Genomic DNA, 19,675 nt, shown 5'->3' with positions numbered 1-19,675 from the left:
CACATGGCAAATTGCAGGAAGCTGGAGTGGGGGGACTCATTTGGGAATGCAAGGCAGGGATGGGTGAAAATGTCAAAACCACTGATGAAATAAGTAGGAAGGGTTTTGAGAATCCAGGGTACCTTATGCACCCCTAAAGTAAATAAGTACAATGTCCAGATGACAATCATTTTTGTTCAGATAAGCCCCTTCCTGAAATCTAGCTGTGTTCTGTTCTGTTCCTCCCCCCTGCCCTACACGTTCAGCAATAGTTATACCAGCTCTGCACTTAGATGACACAGAAGCTTTTCACCTATGCCTCAGAGCTGTACCCAACACAGTTCACATCATGGAGAAGTACAGCATATCATTCTTTCTTAACAGCAACAGAGTTATGAAGGCCAGAGCACAATGACACCTAGAAAACATAAGCCCTTCATTTCCCCTTAGCAATAAATGACTATACAGCTGGCATGAGCAAGGTGTAGATGGCTTGCAACTTCCAACATTACCCCCAATGGCTGTGCTAGGCAGGACCCCTGGGAGTTGCAGTCCAATTTATGGAGAGTTACATATTTCCTATTTCTGCTATGCAGCCTTCCTCTCTTACTTCTTCAGTTTCAGCACGCAGGCTGAGAAAGTATCTGGCTTACAATAAAGATAACTGAGTTGTAGGTCACTGACATGCTTCTTTGAAATTGCTTTGCCAAGTGTCCTGTGAATTGTTCAGTTCACCTTGAGGCTGTTGCACCATGCTGGGCAGTAATACTGTACAGAAGCAGTAGGCAGGAGTCAGAAACCCCACATCAAGATGGCAGGCTTTCCCTGAGGCTAACAGTAGTCTTGCACAGTATTGGCTTCCCCATAAATGCAGAGAAAAGATGCACTACTCATTCCACAATAAAGGCATATACCTGTCCTGTATAGTCACTCTTTAGCTATCTTTCACAGTTTTAAGGAACATGGCAGTGTGGTATAATGTTTTGAGGATTGAATTGTAACTCTAGACACCAGGACACCCTGCTTGGCCATGGAAGCCTACTGGGTGATCTTGAACAAGTCACAAACTTTCAACCCCAAGGGAAGTCAACACCCCCCCCCCCCCCCGAGCAAATCTTGCACAAAAAAACCCCAAACACCTGTGGTATTTTGCCTTAGGGTCACCATAAGTTGTAAATGCACACCACAGCCATCACCACCAGTCATCTTTCTATTAAGTGTGTGGATAGCTATCTATCAAAGATGGGGGATCACCTTCAGCTCAAGGTCCAAATTCAATGTCAGAAAAGTTTTAGGAAGCCACATTTCAGTGGTGGGTTGGGCCAAGGGTAAAAGAGGAAACTCAAAAGTCTGATTTGTCAATGATTTAGCAAAAAGTATTTCAACCTTTTATAATGAAGAAAAAGCCCACACAAATGTTAGGAGAACCCTCAACATACTATCACAAAGATAAGAGGGCACGACCACCTGAAATAAACAGATCTTCATGAAAAGTATCTGCCTTGGTCATAGATGGAGCTGGTAGTTGATCACAACAAAACAATATTAATATGAGATTATAAAGATGGAAAGGCAAGAATAGTCATTTTTTAAAATTTCTCCATCTTTGCCTCTTCTTTTTGTTTTAAGAAATAACCTTGTTCATAATTAAAGTCTACATAGCTAACTGTACAAAACCCAATTTTCTACTGCACAAAATATGTTCAGGTGCATATTAGAATAACACCTGGGTACTGGAAGCTACAGTCCAAATAGTAACTTTTCCAAGAGACACTGCAATTTGCCCTCCATCCCTGCAGATAGAGTAGTCTCTTCCTGAGAATCAGAAAGCTCTCCCTCCACTGCCATGAGGCAGTAGTACCCTTCTCCCCAATACTAAATGGCAGAAACAATTGACTAATTACAGTATTAGAAAGGTTTTTTAAAAAATATTCATTAAAGAGATTGATAGTAAAGGTTTGATGGCACTTGCTCAAATTATTCATAAAGCAGTTTGCGTTTAGAGTTAATGGGAAAATGTTGAATCATATTTTACAAAAATATTTGATCATGTCTCTTATTAAGGGAATTATATGCAGCCAACTTTGTTAAAACCTGTCAGTGCTTGTAGTCGTACTGAATAAGTGCAAATAGATTTCATGGCAATCTGAAATCTAAAGTTTGAGAGCAGGGGCCCAGGAAAGGATGCATACGAGATGGCTGTTTTTATATTTTTTACTGATGCAGCTGCCTCCTGCTAAGCCATTTAACTTTTCACTAAGCAAGTTGGGCAATTTTCTGCATGGCGTTTATGTAGAAAAAGCCATACTAGAAGGTTAGAAGAGTGTAAGTGGCAAAGAAAGGGCTGTGATTCAGAAAGCCTTTGGTTCAAATGTCACCTCTGCAATGAACTCACTAGCAGTGGTGGATAGTGGAAGCAGTAGGGGTCTCTCTGCAGGTTTGTCAGCTGCCGGGATTTAGTTACATTCTCTCAGCTTTGTTGTTAACTGCTATCAAGCTGACTTCCATTTATGGTGACCCTATGAATGAGAGTCCTCCAAGTCACTCTATCATCAGGTCTTGAACATTTGGGGGTAATGGGTCTATCCATCTGGAATGTGGTTTTCCTCTTTTCCTAGTGCCTTCTATCAAGCATTGTTGTCTTTTCTAGTAAGTCATGTCTTCTCATTATATGGCCAAATTACAACAGTCTCAATTTAGTGATCTTGGCTTCTACAGAGAATTCAGCCTTGATTTCTGACAGCGGCCTCTTGTCCTGAGTACAGGTTATGCATCAGGACAATCAAACACTCTGGCATAGTCTTTCATGATCTGTACAATTAAAGGCTTTTCCTCTGAAATTCTGTGGTGCACTCCATTATTCAATGTATGTTTGCAATTTGCAATATGTTTGCAAAATGCTCCCTCCTTTCCTGAATCCAGCCTGAATATCTGGTATTTCTCATACCATATACGTAGGGCAAAAGTCTTATGGTTGTTTATATAAATATGCTTGTTGTAGAATTCTGAATATCACTTTGTTTGAATGGGAAATTAATGCAATTGACTTGTGGTAAATGCAATCCCTAGCATCCCCTTTCCTGGGGATTGAAATGAATATTGGGTGTTTCCAAGCTGTTGGCCATTATTTTGTTTCTATGTTTATTGACAAATTTTAGTTAGAACTAGAGTAGATTCTGTTTCTGTGGCTTGAAACAGCTCTATTGGTATGGCATATGTGCCCGGTGATTTATTTCTCCCAAGTGCTTTGAGTACAGCTTCCACTTCACTTTCTACACCTCTAGGTTTATCTTCAAATGGTTCTTCCTTGAATGAATCTGTCACTCTTTCATCTCTTTTATATAGTTCTTCATTGTATTGGTTCTATTGACTTTTTGTTTATCCAGTTGGTGTTTCATATCCATGGGGGTTCTATTCTACCCCCCCCCCCCCCGGTAGATGCCAAAAACCGCAAGCCATCAAATCCCATTTTTGTTAACGGTGGCATTGCCGTGTGCATGCACTGGTATTGGGGGAGAAATGGGGAGGAACCATCCATAGGTGCTACAATCCAAGCTCATGCACAGAAAGGGCTGACTGTTACTTGGTCATGGAACGTATTCCCCAGACGGTCATAGAGGATCCTCACTCTTGGTTTAAATTTGCCTTTGATTTCTCAGAGTTCAGCCTAACTCATCTCAAAGGTTAGTTGTTAGGATAAAGTGAGGAGGAGAACCATCTTCACCACCTCAAGCCCCTTGAAGTGTTCTTTGCCAGCTTCTCATTCATATAATTCCCCATTCCTTTCTTTACCTGGAAAGGGACAGGAGTAGCAGCCACTGCCAGTGTGATTAAAGGAAAGAATGAGTTTCCCATCCTCCTCCACTACCCCCATGCAAAGATTATCACTGCATTTCCCAAAAACCATGGCAGGTGTAGTTTTCCTAGGTACTGTAGCAATTGTGGACAAGGAGGAATATTGAGGGTGCAGGGGAATGACAGAGCTTGGGATGGGCAGGAATCCATAATTTCTTCTCTGGCCAGGATTTTAATTTGAGCCACAGAATAATTCTACACCTTGAAAAGATCTCATCACATTTGAAGCAAACTTATGCAACCTTCTTCTCCACATCAAGTTTTCTAGGATCTCAAGCTTGGAGAGGTTTTCTGGAGTGCAAATATATTACTTATAAATGATGGCGGCAAACCACTGTAGTTCACTAGATGTTTTAGCAGATGCTGTAATCAGTTTGGAAAAAATCCTTTGCCCAGTCTAAAACAATCTGGAGAGAAATGGAGTGAAATGTCTTATCCTTCCCCTTGAGTAATAGTATTATTTGTTTCTAATACCAAAATAAATAAATAAATATGAAAATGGCAGGGACATCAAAAGAAGTAGAGAGCCCATGGGTCACAGTGGGCATCCACTGTGAGGGATGACTGCATTTTACACACCTCTGCTGTAAAAGCTGCTCTCTAAATTTTAGCTTGTATAAACAAAATTCAGTGACAAAAGTGCTAAACAGTACAGGGATTGGTGAGTATGTAACTCTTTGTTTATATCAGTGTCACTGGTTCCTTGTCTATGTCTAGGATTCATTCAAAATACTGGTTGCTACTTTTTAAGCTCTAAGTGGTTTCTGTTGTCCAATATCATGCAGTGAACCACTGGACTAATCAGAGATGTCCTCAACTAAAGATTATTTCTTTCTTTCTTTAATATCCCACCTTTCCCCCAGGGTGGGACCCGAGGTGGCTCACAAACTAAAATCCACCAGTAGACCTTAAAATCAATTAAAATAGCTACAACTAAAACAATATAAAATTATTTTAAAACATTGAAAAAAAATAAAAATAAAAGACACATCCCAATTAAAAAAAAAATCCTCCCTGGTGCAGTTACCTATTAAAAGCCCGTTTAAACAAAAAGGTTATTGCCTGCTAGAGAAAGGAAAGCAGGGAGGGGGCAGCCTAATTTCCCATGTAAGAGAGTTCCAGAGGGTTCATCATGACACCTACTACTTCATTCATTATTTCACTTTCCACTGATGCTAATAAATGGGGTATCAGTGTGGTGTAGTAGTTTGAGTGTTGGAATACAACTCTGGTGACCAGGATTTGATTCCCAGCTTGGCCATGAAACCCAGTGGGTGACCTTGAGCAAGTCTCTCAGCCTCAGGGGATGGCAATGGAAAACCTCCTCTGAACAAATATTGCCAAGAAAACCCTGTGATAGAGTCACCTTACGGTCACCATAAATCAGAATCGAATTGAAGGCACACCACAACAACAGGCTCTTCACTGCTGTTCTTTGTGCATGATCAACACAGGAACAGAGATTTTTGGATTCCCCTTAAATGCCTCACAATGTGTTCTCCTTACAAGTGTTCCTGGGGTAACAGTACATTTCTGCACTTTAGAAAATTACCACTGCACTGTGGATTGCTCCCATCCTTATCTCATCACATCTGCTCAATCGGGGGGAAGATTATCACACTCCATGCACTTATTCCATTCTTTTCCCATCGTGAAGTATAATGGACCCGTCATTTGGTACTAACGGGAGTTTCCTTGTTGTTTCTGTGTTGTTCTTGTATGTGAAACCTTCTCCAGAGTTGTAGTTCAAAGGAGTCTACTCAAGGAATAGATTCTGATCACCTCACCAAACTACTGATTCCAGGATTCTATAGGATGCTAAAATATAGTTCAAGTATTAGCAAACAGATACAGTATAACTGTGCCACATGAAAGGAGCCTTAGGGAAACTTAATTAAATTTCTATTATGACATGCAGAGGTGGGGATGCTCTAGACTGGAACTAAAACAACAATATTGAAAGAATTGGAAAATACATTGGAAAATAATTTTTTTTTCAATGACAACAACACTAGAGAAAGTGTTTAGGCTCCACTCAGCAAGCACCCTATGTTAACCATATAGTAATCATGTCAAAGTGTACTATGAGCCAGCTTTAGTGCATGGTGACAGCCATCAACTGTGGTCATTTGGGCATTGATGATGCAATCGCCTCCTTTCCGCGCTGACTTCCAAAGATGATTTCTCCTTGTGGTTGAGGAGAGTGAAGAGAGGGACAGATCAGAATTTTGTTCATATGGTAGGAAAAATTACCGAAATTCACAAACTTATATGAATTTTTCATATTAAGAATGCAAAGAATTAGAGTTTAAAAACATACAAATCTTAGCTTGTAGTTATTGTGTGCCTTCAAGTCATTTCTGAAACTTATGTTGTTATATGTCTTCATTTCTGACTCAGTGACCCTAAGGCGACCCTCTCACAAGGTTTTCTTGGCAAGTTTCTTCAGAGGGGTTTTGCCATTCCCATCTTCTGAGGCTCAGAAGATGTGACTTGCCCAAGGTGACCCAGTCGGCTTCTGTGGCTGAGCCCACATTCGAATCCTGGTCTCTCAGTGTCTTAGTCCAATGCTCAAACCACTACACCACATAGAGAAACCAAAATTAACAACTGACCCACCCTGACCCAACTCTTTAAAATCTGAGCTTGAACTTCTGTATATTCAGCCATGTTTGTACTACCTGAGTCAATGCCACCTCTGTTTTTCCCTCAAGACACTCCTCATCTTTAATAGTACATGGCAGTCAGGTGCAATATGCTCCTCTCCACAGCTGCACCTTTTATATTTGGTTGATGCAGATGGGAGAGATTTCATTTCATTTTCTGAAAAATTAAAGAAAAAATGTAAATTCCTTTTTATATGGGGCTGAATGAATGTAATGTAGACACTTTGCCATCCCCGTTATGTTAATGATGGATTTACCAAGAGGCCATAGGTTATAAACGATTGCCAATATACTGTTACAAAGCTGTTAGGAGGCAACTTTTGCCTTTTTGTTTCCAGCTATGAGCCTCATTTGGAAGGAGTTGTGCAGGGTTTTTTTTAAAAAATGCAGCTTTGTTTTTAAAACCAAAGCAAGCCATTAGAAATGTGGAAGCCAATAAACAAGATGATTGCAGTTGTTCCATACAAGGGCAGCCTCCAGCCCCCTATCAGCTATTTTAATCTCCTAACTATCCAAAGGGAGAGTTTAATTTGCATATAAATAGAATGTTTCCAAATGGAACCAATCTAATGTTAAAATGCTAATTAAAGCTTCATTTGGTACACTAAAAAAAGTGAAAGAAACATTCTGACTTCATTTATGCATAATAGACAAGATAGCTCCTTTCTTTTACAGACTCTTGTCCTTCTAGGGCTGATGCAGGTATATCTCTGTTAAGATTTGACAAGGTCTTATATCATGTACAGAGCATTTGAGCATGTTTGTTGTTTTGTACCTTCAAGTCATGTCCAACTTATGGCAACTCTAAGGTGAATCTATCACAGGGTTTTATTGGCGAGATTTGTTTGGGGGGGGGGTTGTCACCACTTTCCTTTCAGGCTGAGGAGATTATCCCACTGCCTTTTCTCCCAGCCTTGACAATTGCTGAAACTTTTAAAAACTTTTTTAACATGGGTGTTATTGCACACCTCCGTGCCCAGTCTGGAGGCATTCTGTATTGATCTTGGCCTCCCATACCGGATCTGTACTTTTCTGGCACTTTTTGAAAGTACAGATTGGGTATGGGATGCCTCTGGATTGGGCATGAAGGCATATGATAGCACCCATTAAAAAAAGTTTTTAAAAGTTTCAGCCCGTGCCAAATCTTGGAGGAAAGGCACTGTGATAATCTCCTGAGAGAGTGTGACTTGCTCAAGGTCCCCCAGTGGGTTTCCATGGCTGAGCAGGGAACTGAACCCTGATCTTCTGAGTCCTAGTCCAACATCCAAACCATAACACCATGCTAGCTCTCCTTGATTACCAGATTCTCACTGAAAGTGATGGGCAACATCTTGTAGGCACAAGAGTTGTACGTACACACTAGAGTAAAACATCCCAAGCTATCAGATGTGGAAAACTGGCCAACTGCTAGGAACTTGTACCATATTTGTGTCCACAAGTGTTTCTTTTTCTCCTGGAAACTCACTAGGGACCAGCAGTCAATGGCTCACTAATCCATGGACCACTACTTAGAGTAGCACTGCACTAGAGCTCTCAGAACAGCTAACAAATTTTTTTTTAGAATTTACTAGTTACATTTATATGCCACCTTTTTTCTAGTAATTTAAGGTCACATATAATGTTCTCCTTCTCCTCCTCACTTTTATCCTCACAAAAATTCTGGAAGGTAAGTCAGGCTGTGAGAATGACTGGCCTAAGGTCACCTTGTGAGTCCTGTAGCTCAGTAGGACCTGGGACCTGGATTTCTCCACTTCTAGTCCAACATGCTAATCACCATATTTGTTGGCTTTAATTAAAATATGTACAAATAGTTCAGTGATTTATATTCTAATTTACTGAAGTAAATATTTGTATTTATTCAAAATCTTAGTTGCTTTTCTGTATGGAATTGATGACTTCTCCTATATTGCTGGGCAGTTCCTACAGACCATTTTAAAAGGGCCTCTCTTTGTGTCATCCCCTCCTTTAGAATCAATGAATCAATCACTTTGGCCCGAGACAGACTGCACAAAAATGGCGGTCTGCAGGCACCTGTTTTAACTCCAGAGGGACGCTGCAGCCACCAAACTGTGTGATGTCCATCCAGAGTAAAAAGAACCTGTTTCTTCCGGGTTCTTTTTGCAGTGCCCAAGTTATGCCGTGATGTGTGGATGCTGCACGTCCCTTACGTCAAGATGGCAGCGCCCGTGTGGATGGGACGCCACCATTAGGCCACCACCGTTACACACTAGGGTTCCGGACTGTGCAGTTGCTGTGTAGTCCAGAACCCTAGTATTGCCACTGCCATGCCGCTTTTGGCCCATCTGCATTGGGCCTTTGTTTCTATCCCACCATTTCCCAAGAGTGCAACTCATGGAAGTTTACAGAAGAAAGCCACATACAGCTAAAATGGAAACATATCAAAAGTTTAGATTAAAATAATATTAAACCTGTCATTGTTTTCAATTCATGGTGACCCTAAGGCTAATCCATCATGGGGTTTTCTTGGCAAGATATGTAACTACCTAGTTAATTAAAAGAATATAAAACATTTATTTAAAAGCAATGATTAAAAACAGTAGAACACTAAAACAGAAAACCCATAATATAAAATAATCAGCTCACAAAGGCCAGCTGGAATAGAAAATTCTTCACTTGATGACAAAAGCACAGTTTAGAAAGAGGAAGCTTAGAAAGGAAGTTCCAGATTGTAGGACAAACCACAAAGGTGGCCATCTCCCATGGTCTGGAAACCAACAATAGGATTCAGGCCACAGTGTATGGTTGGCTCACCAAATTTCGATTACAATATACATACATACTAGGTGAGTTCCTCTTAATCCGGGATTTTTAAAGGAGAGAGAGAAATGAAATACTAGTACCCAGGACTTAAACTTTACTTCCCACAGAGTTGTCAGGAAAATGAAAAACTAGTTCTTGGAACTTGGAAAGTGGAAAACAAAGCACAACATTTTCATTTCTGCAGACAAGAAAAAAACTCCACCATGAAAAAACCACCTAGAAAGATTACTTTTGTTGTTTATTTATTTGTTATAACCAGCTTTTCTCTCAATGTAAGAACCAAGGCAAAACATATGTAAAGAGCACCATTTGCACTAACACCAAATGCAGGAATCTACACCTGGCTCCACATCCTACCAGAATTTAGGGTATGTTTTCTGCAATTCTATTATCCTTAGTACTGTATTCAGTGTGTTAACTTGGTTTAACATTTTCATGTATGCAGAGATTTGCTTTATAGGACTGAACCTCAGACATTCATAGTCATGCAGTGCATTGCTTTCCCAGTCTGCTTTGCGGATTTGATGAAGTTGGCCACTGCCGACTAGTCTATCAGAAGCCCCAGCAATTACTGGCTCTTGGCAAAAAGAATGCTGCCCACAATTTTAGTGGGCAGGCTGTACCTTTAGCTACACATGCTGCTGAGAATAGAGAAAACTAGCTGTATCAGAAAATAGAGGCTTTCAGTAACTGCCTTTCTGTGACATTCTCAAAAACCCACATCATTCTTGTGCATTGTTGGTAAGGCTAGAAATCTCCCCCACTACACCTCATACAAAATAAATCGGAGCACCAATGCCCAGTTCTGCAGCATCTTTAACTGTAGGCCACACATGTCAAAGGATCTTACAAAACCCTTGTTTGTAGGATCTAATTTGAGCAAATGTTGAAGACAGCTCAAGTTCTTGTATTCACAAGGAGCTAGCTCATTTCACTTAAAACATATAGTTCAGTATTACAGTCATTTGTGTCATGGGAAGAGTTCCTAAAAGATTCATTTAAATGGGCTTACCTTATCACGGAGAAGACACCGCCCGACTATCAGCTGCAAAATACAAAAGAAGGGGCATAACAAGATTGGGAAGGAAGGAGGAACTACACCGAATAAAGGACTGACTTGCTGGGGAAGACAGTCATCTCAAGCACAATACGAAAATCCAAGGTATTCAGAGCAGGACTGATGATTTCCCTGTTGCCCGGCTTGTAGCTGACAAGATGGATAAGAATGGATGCTTAAGAGCCATGCTTATATAATACCAGACTCTTGATACAGTGAGATAGAAAGGCAGAAGTTGGCTTTGTCTAGCTGGTCCTTTTCAAAAGGGAATAAAGACACACACTCATAGTCTCCAGAGCATCCACTACTAGCTTGCCGAGGGCTGAAGAAAGGGAATACAGTGTTGTGTGGAAAGAGACTACTAACAGTTAATGCCATGGAAACAACCCCATCCAGGAGATTGAAAGAGTCAGACTGTTGAAGGAATAGAAAGGGGGTGGGGGGTGTATTTTACATGACAGGGAGAGGTTTTTGTAGAGCTTGTTAAACTGAAATATGATCAGAAGTGCCACATATAGCTGAGAGGGAAGACTCCCAGGGCTCCAGTTTCTACTTGGTTCTCACACAGATGGACTTTGCTTTATTGTGACATTGAGACGGAGCTAAATTTGTTGCAAGATGCATTGGCTGCATGCTGTGCCACTAGTTCTTGCAAAACAGGCTGTGGGAAATCTATGGATTTAGGAACATACGGTTAAATTATAGATAAATTAACATCTGTGGGTTAGAGGCCAACCACACGACTATAACGATTTTTTTTACAGACTAGCTTTGGTTTCCATGGGAACAGGGGCAGAAATGTTCTTTGGACTTGTAAATTAAACATAGGTTGAATACTCTACGTTGTGCATGACTTCCTCATTGAACATGCTACTTTTAATGGTACAACTGGTTTCCAACATAACAGTACTTAAAGAATAAAATGTATTCCTCCCCCAATTCCTGCTACCCAATGGGCAGAATGTAATGTACACACATACATCTTTCATTTCTGCTAAAATGGGGCTATTCTGGCATAATTTCTTGTAAGGATAATATCTATGGTCTGGTCAGAGCATTTGAAATGTACTATATGCCTGCTGTTTATTTATTCATTGATAACATGGTGCAAAAATACTCAACTTGCATAATTCATGCTGGTCACAGAATTTTGATTCTCCAGCAGCAAGTCGGTTTTTTTCTAGGTTTTCTTTTTAAAAGACTATTACATAGGCCCTATAAAGGTATTTTACAGCTCACATTATTTTAATGGTTTGGCTGGTGTTAGGAATATTTACAGGACCGAGGAGCAAAACTTTTGGCTATTAAGTTAGGGTATATAAAAAAGAAAAGCAGTGAGATAAAGTAAGGTGAGGTAAGACATGACTCACTGGAAAAGACAGTAATGCAAGGGGAAAGGGAGGGTAGCAGAAAGAGAGGAAGGCCACATACTAGATGAATAAATTCAATGAAGGCCATGGCCCTGAGCCTACAAGACCTGAGTGGAACAGTTGAGGACAGGAGGGCTTGGACGTGTCTCACTCAAGTTGACTCAAAAGCAGTACAATAACAGCAAAGATACTGTATATACACATGTATAAGTCTAGAAATTTTAGTCAAAAATTGGCTCCCAAAACCAGAGTCAGTTTATCTATGGGTCAACGTAAGTACTGTACTTTAATTCTAATATAAAAAAGGAACCATCCGTGGGTGACAGGCAAGAATATAATCTGTTCTGGAAGCACTAATCCCCCCTCCCCATTCTCTGATCCATCCAGCCTTTAGTGTGAACACAAACAGTTTTGCCTGCTGGAATTTTGTAAGTTCTTTGGCATTGTTTTCCTTTGCTTCATCCTTTAGATCCTTTGTTACATGCCCCTAAGTTTTACCGTCAACTTATCCATGGGTCATATCAAAACCCATAATTCTGGCTCCAAAACCTGCCCTCGACTTATACATGAGGTCGACTTATAATCAATTATATATGGGTAGCGTTTATTCATGTATGGCCTTCCTGCTTCAGAAGGTGAGGCACAAAGAGAAGCAGAGCCAATTTTTGCATGAGACCCACTGGCTACTTCCAAACTGCAGCAAATTCCACAACTGGAAAGCAGCTGGTCATACCAAGAGCAACAACTAGTGTGTAAGTTTCTTGAGCCCACCAGATTCCAAACACCTTGTTCTGAGGAATTTGCAAAGAAAGGCATTGTATGTGGAATGGCTGTGGAAACTCCTATGCCAACAAAGCACTGGCAATATTTGAGGGAAGGACACCCTCAGAGTGAGGCATTTGGGGCCCAATAAGTGATAGATGGAGGAAGCAGGGACAAGGAGCAGGAGAGATGGCAGCAGATGTTCTCCTGCCTCTGTTAGGGGGCATATTGTATCACCTATGAAAATTTTAGTGCTGACAATTCAGGTTTTATGTAGATCGTTTTGTTTCTTGGCAACAAGAAAAATCATATTTTAAGATCTCTTTGCTGGAATCAGAAGTAGATGCACTGCTCCAGGCCGAAAATCTTGACAAACTGCTTGTATTTCTTATGATCCATGAGAGAGGAACAGCCATACTGAGATTGTTTTACTCTTATTATTCATTTAATAAATTTATTTTCTGCTTTTCCAAAGGAATGCTCAAAGTCCATGTACCATGAAGTACCATGGCCCGTGGTACAGAAAACCACTGAAGGGTCTAGCAGAATCAACAGGGGTGCGCTTTGTCTGCCTACCTAAAGTTGAGCCTGAAGTGACTGAAATGGGTCCAGATAAACAATTTCATTTAGGAATTCTTGAAACATAAGGCAACCTGTAAACAGCTCAAAAAAGAAAGAAAAACCCATTCCTATATTTTCATTCCTTCTGAATATAAAACTCCTATACCATTTAAACATTTTTCTGCAGTCCTTTTGGCTCCCTCATAGTGGTGCTGTTAGGAATTTATCTCAACAAAAGCCTCTGTTGATTGACTTCTTTCACCATGAGTACTGAACAAAAGTCAATTTTAATTTTGGACTGATCTAGGGTTATGTATAGCATTTTAATTGACAAATATGGTTTGCACAAGATTATTCCGATGTGAGTTACCTAGTTTGCACAGTGTAGTGAAAACTAATTCCAGAGCATAGGCAGAATGCAAACAAAATTACAAAAAAAGAGCATATTTTGTGGGTGCTGCTCACTCAGGGATGACTTTTAAAGTCTTGTAGTGGATCTTTCCTCTTTCTGTTTTGCTTTAGCTCAGACTAAAGGGATTGGCTGTAAACTTTTCCTCTTGTTCTCTTACCTGAGAAAGTAAGTCCATCCTTGTCTTACGACTTTATCCATGAGGTTTGAGTAGTGGAATTACAGCAGGATAATAGTGTCTGTGGCTGTACCTTATCACATGATGCTGTGTCTGTGCACTAGCTGATTTGTACACTGTCCTTTGCTGGAGTGCACTTTCTCATTGATGGGTGAAACCTGTCAATGCCTCCTAATTGTGCTGTTTTTCCACAGATGATGCATTTGTGAAAAGTTTCTCCAAAGCAATTCTAATATGTGGACAGTCACATCATATGAGTGGGTGTAATTCTGCTCCTCTCCCCCTCCTCCTTGTTATTCTCAAGTAGGCTTTTTTTTAAAATTCATTTTATTTTACTTAATGGAATGTCATGATTGTGCAATTGTGATCAACACAGACCAAAATTCATGCTAGGAAGGGATTAGAGCAGGGAGGCAGGGCTTTGGATGTCATCATGCAGAAAGCAGAGGCCAGGACAGATGTTGCACCATGGCAGTTTGGAAGAGCTGCGACTGTCCCCGCTACAATTGTGGTGCTTTATGAGGCTGGTGTGATATAGTCCTCAGTGAAACAACTCCAAAGAACAGGAATGTTTCTTAGCACCACTGAAGCCAGGATTGACTACTGCCTGCTGTGTTATGGAATCTCAAGTGAGTCCATCACAAATGCTTTCACAGTACCTGAGGCACAGTCGGGGAGAGGGATTCCCTCTCTCATCCCATTACCATTCAGTCTTGAGTATAAACACTCTTATATGCATAATGTCTACCTAGAATTGCCTTCCATACGTTCAGTGCTGCTTACTCCCAAACAGGTGCCATATGATAAATCCCATGCAGCTTTAGCTACACTTGAGATGCTTAACTTAACAGCTGTCTTAATATTTTAATTTTTGTGTGTGCTTGATCATTTAGTACACATTCCTGAGAGGGCTCAACACTCAACAGGAATGTTGGTACTGTAGTTCAGTTTTATCTGACCATCTCAAAGGGGCTCAGTCCCTCCTAGCTTAGACTTAGGGTGGGCTCAAGTTTTGCCCCTGTTTCCCATTCTGGAGTTTGAGCCAGCAGCTAAATTTCTCAGAACTCTTCCTTGGGTAAGCAATTTTTAGTTGGAATCAACAAAAAGGAACAGGTGGAGAAATCTGAATGATGCTTTCAGGTTAAGCTAGGTTCAGGGGTAGAGGGCAGGGGCGGGGGAGAGACAATGTCACAAAAATAAAAATTCTAGCCATCCAAATGAAATTTTCATTTAGTTCCCAAATTTCTCGTATTTCAGTAACTCACAACTTTGGGTGAGCTTTTTGAAATATAGTTTAGGCATCCAAATAAAAGGGTAGGTAAAGTGACCAAGGAAATGTGAACACAGCACATACGTGAGTTCTTGGTGTGAATTATTTTCAATGTCTCATGCTTGGCAAAGGTAGAAATTCGGGGACTGAAGGTAAACGTTGCTTGGTGGAATAGAATTATATTTTGGAGGGGAGGAAAGATCCCATTCCTCCCTGCTCCCATAGCAGCAACACCCCAGATGGAAAAGTCCTACAGCCTGAAGTTTCTTTTAAAACTGAGTGTAAGGCTGTTATGCAGAATTAATTAGGCAGATGGTGCTAGGTTCAGAATGGATTTCTCCTGGCACAAAGGCTGCAGGCACAAGGAAACAACAGCTGTTCTCTCTTTGGATATATGAAGAGTATTTGAATATACAGGGAGCCCCTAAGGGATTGAACTCTTAACTAGAAACTTAGGAAAAACTGGTGGATGTTGACCCATGCCCATGAGACAGAGCACAATATAAATCAAGGAAATAAAGAAAAAATCATATAAAGGTAGTAGTTTTCTTAGTTCAAAGCATAAATGGTCACATTAATTAAATAACAAAAATTGAGAAACCCCATTTTGAGCTACCTCGATGTTGTTGTTACTATTATTTAGTTATATCCTGCCTTTCTCCCAATATAGGGAGTCACATTCAAAACGGTTAGTCAGGGAGTTTCTGTCTCTGAAATAAGTCCTACATACAAAGATCTACCTATGTATAAGCAAGGATCAAATTAGGAACATAGAAGATAGTGGAACAGAATTTCATATTGTTTGTTTGTTTGTTTAATGTTAACAGTAGCCATGAGGAATAAAGGAAGTTCAAGGTGGGACAATGCTAGATTTTACTTATGTTCTGTGCCATTTCCCTCAGTTTAAACCTCCCATTTCCCCCAATTTATATCACAAACCAACAATATTTGCCCACAGAAATATCATATAGTTCTGTGCAATACATATATGGCTTTTAAAGAGGAAAACAGATGATTTTCATTGAGAAAACAACAAAGCCACATTTTCCTTGTACCATCTCCTTTCTGCAGTTCCCTATGACTACCATTTTCATTTTATTACATAATAGTAAATCTTGTCTATATATATTAATATCACATTTAGTTTATGATGACCCTTCAGATCTTGGGAAAATTAATCCTTTGGACTACAGTTCCCAGAATCTCCCAGCCATCAAGGCCACTGGCCATGCTGGCTGGGGGATTGTAGGAGTTGCAATCCTCCTTCTTTTGGAGATTTTTAAACAAGAGGGTGGATGGCCATCTGCCAGGAATGCTTTGATTTTGAGTTCCTGCATGGCAGGGGGTTGGACTGGATGGCCCTTGTGGTCTCTTCCAACTCTATGGTTCTATAAAAAGTAACTTTGCTAAGTTTCATCACAATAGTTCTGATTAATATCTGAAAAAGAATTAACAAAATATTTGCCTTTATAGCAAATATGAATGATGTGGCTCCGATAAGAGACTGTACAAGATAGTTCAACCTGGTACTGATGCTCAGCTTAGAACATATCCTTTTATTATATGAATATAATGTGTTTATCACATCCAGATATATCTCTTTTAATGAAGTAGATGTGCATGACCTCTTTAACAGAAAATTTGGTACTAGGGGCAGGAATAACATGGAAAGAATATGGATAGGTTCCTGTACCACAAAAAAAAGTTCTACATGTTCAGAAACGTTGTATTCAATACTAACAATATGTACTTGTGAAATAGAAATACAATCAAACAGATCAGGAAAGTCTTGTATAATTAAACAAAAACATATTGAGCCTTCTAGAGACTACTTCTTCCAAAATACAACTGGGGATTACTATATATATATATATGCTGGGAATAGGTGATGAGGCCAGTTTATCTGCTCTCCCCTTTTATCTCTGTTTTGCTGTTCATGCATACTCAGTAAGGGATACTGAAAGTAGTGCCTCTTTATCTTGCCTATTGTAAGCAGGCACATACAGCTACAGTAGAACTGACTAAAGTTAAATCATATTCTTTCCTAGCACAAGCTTTATTGTGTTGTTTACTGCAGTTACACAGCTACAACTTGGCACTGAAAGTGTCTTTCTCCAGCCTTTCTTTACTCTCCTCCCAATACTAATGCTGCTGAAGAATGTCCAGCTAGACAGGGGATGGGGAGGAAAAAGGGATTTGGGCATGTAAAAAGATTTTATAAAAAGGAGCTTCACTATTACAAGCTTTGATATTTGAGTTATTGATGGATTTACCTGGGGACAGTTTGGCGTGCTTTCATTGGGGATGGCATACTATGTCAGCATTCACCCTAGTTTATTTTAGTAATAATCAATTCTGATGAACAGCAAAGCATAAGGCATGCCTATTCTGGATTACAAAATGGGATTACTCTGTAGATTACACACAACAGGAGGTGGGACTAGAGAGCAAAGAAAAAAGAGTTGACAGTTTAACAGACAGTTATTTGGACTTGATGGAAGGGATGAAGTTGGAGGCTTAAGTTACTAGAAAAAGGAGGAGAAGAGGGATAGATATTTGCTTTCTGAAATGCATTAATATAAATATGGCCCAGTACAGACTGGTGCTTTGCACCAGCCTGAGGCTGATTTTAGGGCTCCGAAGGGCTGGGCATCCATACGCATCCAGCCCTATGTTCGACACCCATGCACCATCTTCCTGAGTAAAACATCCACACGGAGCGCGTGATGATGATGGGTGGGCGTCCGAGCTCCCAAACAGCGCTCGCCGGAAGTGTCGTCATCATGGCACACAAGTGCCATTATGATGCCCTTAAAAGAAGCCGCCTAGAACAGCTCCTTTTTAAGGAGCACATTGGTGCCATGCCGTGTGCACCGATGAGGGGCAAAAACGGGCAGTCTGTATCCCCCTATGTCCTCATGTTTGAAGCCTACAGTACTAACTTCACTCACCAGGTGGCATTATTGCCACCTTATTGCATTGGTTTAGAATGGCTATAGTTTGAGTCTGCCACAGCAGTACTAGGTCTATTCCTTCATGGGCATGGTGTGCACCAACCCGTACCTGCAAGGAGCAGTAGACATGCCAAGGGATCCCAGTCACTGTGATGTCATTCAGACAAGATGGCTGGAAAAGGCTTGATCCTGTTGGTAGCCCCTACTAAAGTAGTCCCATTCAGTGGAAAAGAGATTACACCTAAACATTAGGAAGAACTTCCTGACAGTAAGAGCTGTTTGACAGTGAAACACACTCCTCCAGAGTGCGGTGGAGTTTCTTTCTTTGGAGATTTTTAAACAGAGGCTGGATGGCCATCAGTGCTTTGGTTGTGGATTCCTGCATGGCTTGATGACCCCTGAGGTCTCTTCCAACTCTATAATTCTATGAGTTAAGTTTTGTATAAATCAACTCTTCTATAAATGTTATTGATTTAATAGGTTTTTTCCAACTCTATGATTCTATTAGTTATGTATTGTATATAAGTCACCTCTTTTATAAATGTTATTCATTTAATAGGTCGATTATAGTTGAGATTACCAATGAGATTCAGGCAAATTCTAACACTACATCATTTTACTTGAAGACTTTGATTTACTGAATTACAACTATTAAAACCCAGGTGAAGCTGTATACTTTTACTAGCTCTAGGATAAGATTAAAACATGCTGAGGACCAAAACTATATCAGGTTTAACAGCATAAAATTACAAAACCAAAACCTACATTATTCAAAGAGATTTTTGTTTTATTTCATTTCTGTTTCTGATTTCATTTACAGTTCCCCTCAGTCAGGGTGAGCACAGCGTGGCTCACAGGTTGCATGAAACTCCAAGGCCTTTTTGTGATTCCTAGGGATTCCTGCACCATCCACATACCCTCAAACATTTAACAGATTAAAATGGGAACAACCAAGTCTTTTAATTGTTACTTCATTTTACTCAGCCACGTCTTACAAATTCACTTCGTTGTTCCCATTTTAATCTGCAAGTGCAAAAGTTATTAATGATGAAGAACACTTAAAACTAGTATTTTAAGCAGCAAAACCCCTGAATGTATACATTGAATTTAGCGAGGGGGGGGGACTATATTAGTACATATAATATAGTGTGTGTGCGTGTGTGCGTTTGCACAGGCACCATGATTATAAATACTTTTGCATTAATGTAAAATCAACCAGACTCTAGTCAGAACAGCAGCTTTCTCTCAGATTCAGGATCACTGCAGGAGCCCTATGTACATACTCACTCTGTCTGCTCAACACACATTATATGTCAGATTCATATCTATCCCAGTTCTCTCATAAAGCACATGTGACTACCTTGAGGTAAAGACAGCCCCTCAGTTTAACCTACTTCAGAGGATTAAGATAAAAATGAGAGGGGGAGGGGTTATCACTGATGGATTTTTATTTGCATTTGTTAAATGGCCAACACAGCTACCTCTGCATGTTTTCTTTAGCTATAGGAAGTAAATAGAATAGCATTAGTTCATGTACATATAGCTGAAAAAGTGTGATTTTCACAAACAATTTGATGCATTCCAGTAGCCCTTTAGGATGTTACATGGGTTACGATACTGTAGCAGTGGCATCAATGGGTGGGTGAGAGGAGTGAGGACTGCACCAGGTAACACCCCAGAGGAGAGGTGACACCAGCTGGGCTCTGCTCCCACTGTGGCAAATGGAGCTGAGGTAGCAGTGAGAGTGGCGGAGGGCAGGAGGGAGCAAGACAGAGGGAGGGGTAGGCCATTGCCACCACTCCCTGCACCAGGTGTCACCAAGCCTGGTGATGC

General features: G+C 40.4%; 1 protein-coding gene across 3 annotated transcripts in view; it reads right to left on the bottom strand.

Annotated features, from left to right (window-relative positions):
• KLHDC8A (kelch domain containing 8A) overlaps nt 1-10,650 on the bottom strand; it is a 39,994-nt gene extending 29,344 nt beyond the window's left edge. For all 3 annotated transcript variants that reach the window (XM_042466301.1, XM_042466306.1, XM_042466305.1), the window contains exon 1: nt 10,294-10,650. The gene's annotated coding sequence lies outside the window, so the exon portion shown is untranslated. The remainder of the gene's footprint in view (nt 1-10,293) is intronic.
• Between the last annotated feature and the right edge of the window lie 9,025 nt (nt 10,651-19,675).

The sequence above is a fragment of the Sceloporus undulatus genome, chromosome 4 (assembly GCF_019175285.1).
Source record: "Sceloporus undulatus isolate JIND9_A2432 ecotype Alabama chromosome 4, SceUnd_v1.1, whole genome shotgun sequence".
Classification (NCBI taxonomy): Eukaryota; Metazoa; Chordata; class Lepidosauria; order Squamata; family Phrynosomatidae; genus Sceloporus; species Sceloporus undulatus.
This window is presented reverse-complemented; position numbering and strand designations above follow the sequence as displayed.